Here is a 2,577-nt window from a genome sequence, read left to right as displayed (position 1 = left end):
TTATTAAGCTCAAATTAGGTACTAGGGACATAATAAATCAAGGGTGGCTTGAAAGGCACAAACGAAATTCAGAAAGAATTGCCTATATCACTCCTAAGTCACAGTATACCCATATTGCGCCTCGAGGGGTGTTCGAACTTGTTCTAGACACATTTCAATTCACAGTCAACTCAAACAGATCTCAATCAGTGCAGCACAGAAAATCATCACTGGTAAGTAATGATTACACCAAAACAAAAATAAGATCATGCACCTTTCTTGCTCATGTAAACGTGAAGTTTCAACTTGGCATCTAGGATAATTCACGAAAAAAAATTTAAGCCCAAAGATCAAATAAATTGCCTCAATAATATCCAAGTTTGTATGTTTCGAATTCAGATTGAAGTACACCTCACAGAGTGTTTTGAGACCTATTCATCGACTTGGTTATACTAGTTCAAGACGATTTGTCAAACAAAAAAGATAGTCATGGACTTAAGCAAAAAACGGTAATATAATTTTTTCTTCATCATTGGATTTTTTGATTTTCATTCACAACACTTGCAACCACAGTACAAACGACTCGAACGAACAAAAATAAGAACACAAAATGAAAACACAAAAGACAACACAACCTCCCCAAACTAAAGACGATCATTGTCCCCAATGCTACTTAACACCACCACACCTAAAAAACAAACAAAAGAAAAGTAAAAACAAAAAGCACTAAAAACTCCCCTAGTACTAATCAGACTCTTCCTCATCAAGATCTTCGGGCAGATCCCGAACCGATGGAGAATATTGGAATTGGAACGGTGGAGGATATGGCGGTGGTACTGGATAAGCGGCAGGGTCCATCCCAGCATTTGCGAGCAGTCCTCGCATCATGGTGTTGGTGGATTCATTGTGGGCGGCGTTCACCTCTTGGCATTTTTCCATGTGTTGCACCCAAACCGAAATCTCGCTTAATGTGTCATTCATGGTGCGGTGAGCAGGGGGTGGCTTAAGCACATTCCTTGATGATTGACCGGGTCCAGAGCTGGCCTGGCTAGGAGGTTGAAACTCTCGGAGGCAGAATGAATGTTTTTCTTTCAAAATTGTGTTATCCACTGCCTACATTGGGTGCAACCATTCTTCGTCGTCCCTGTATGGGACACCAGCTTGCACACAAAGTAAAGAAACAATGGTCCGAAAAAAAATTGAAATGTTGGACGTGCGAATGGACGTGTACAACTCTCAGTTGATAATTCGTCCAACATTAAGCGGCCATTGCTTGTGCAGGGCATACAGCAGCACCGCCCTGCTCATTGTGACATCATGGGTGTGGGACACCGGCATCAACCCCGCACGAAAGCTGTGCTATCGGTACGCTCGGCGGCGTTGGCATAAAATTCACGGACCAGCGGGACTAACGCCGCGAGAGGTTGGCGGCAAAACTCGGCCCATCCTCGAGCCACGATGCCAAGGGAGGCGGTGCGGCTTTCTGAGAGATCGATTCCCCTCTCTTCAATTGGATTCCTTGCAGCCTTGGCCTCCTCATACCTTGCCTTGGCTTCTTCCGAAATAAATTTTCCCTCTATGATTTTGGATGGGTTGGCCCTAGAGGTAGCAAACTTCTGTTTCTTGGGTGCCATGTCAATAAAGATGAGAAATTGAGTGCTGAACCTGTGAAATTGAGAGAAGAAATATAGTAATAGAATGAGAGAGAGAGAGATGGCGGCGGGAGGGATTAGGGTTAGAAGGAAAAAGGGAAGGGAAAGTAAAGAAAGAAAGAAGGGGATCGGGCATTTAAAATCTGAGTCTGCGCGATGCGCCCGTGCAGTAGGAAAGTGCCGCGCGGGCGCACACCCCTTTTTTAAAAAATTTTGAGACAACTGTCGCGCGAGCGCACCCTCTCTTTCAAAAATTTTGCGGGACAGTGGCTTTGGGTGCGCCGGCGGCAGAAAACTGCCGCGCGAGCTCACCCCCTCGTTTTGAAAATTTTTCATAGACAGTACTCAAACTCGAGAAATAAAAGGAATTAACTTAAAAAGTTCTAACACTTACTAAAATGAAAAAAAAATGCATATAAATAAAAGAAAAAGGTAGAATGTAGTTCTCAATTTAAAGTCGAGAGCTTGACTTTTCATCCTCCCCAAACTAGTCTTGGTCAGTCAATGTGGTGATGACTGGCATGGAATCCACATCACCCCCCTCATAGTGTTTTAACCTTTGAGCATTGACCATGAACGACTCGTTACAGGCATCTTTGATCTGTATGGCCCCCGATGGGTACACCCTTGTGATTTTATAGGGCCCAGACCATCTAGACTTCAGTTTTTCGGGAAATAGTCTTAACCGGGAGTTAAACAGCAACACAGCATCTCCTTCCTTGAAGTCCCGCTGTCGAATGCGCCTGTCATGTATTATATTGGTTCGTTCCTTGTACGAAACCGCCATGTCATATGCACTGTCGCGGAATTCCTCCAGTTGATTAAGCTCTAGCAATCTTTTTTCACCTGCAGTAGAAAATTCATAGTTTAGAGTCTTAATAGCCCAATATGCTCTATGCTCTAATTCAACAGGTAAATGGCATGCCTTTCCAAACAACAATCTATA

This window comes from Henckelia pumila, chromosome 2 (genome assembly GCF_033568475.1).
Source record: "Henckelia pumila isolate YLH828 chromosome 2, ASM3356847v2, whole genome shotgun sequence".
In the NCBI taxonomy this organism is placed as follows: Eukaryota; Viridiplantae; Streptophyta; class Magnoliopsida; order Lamiales; family Gesneriaceae; genus Henckelia; species Henckelia pumila.
Note: the sequence above shows the minus strand (reverse complement) of the source record.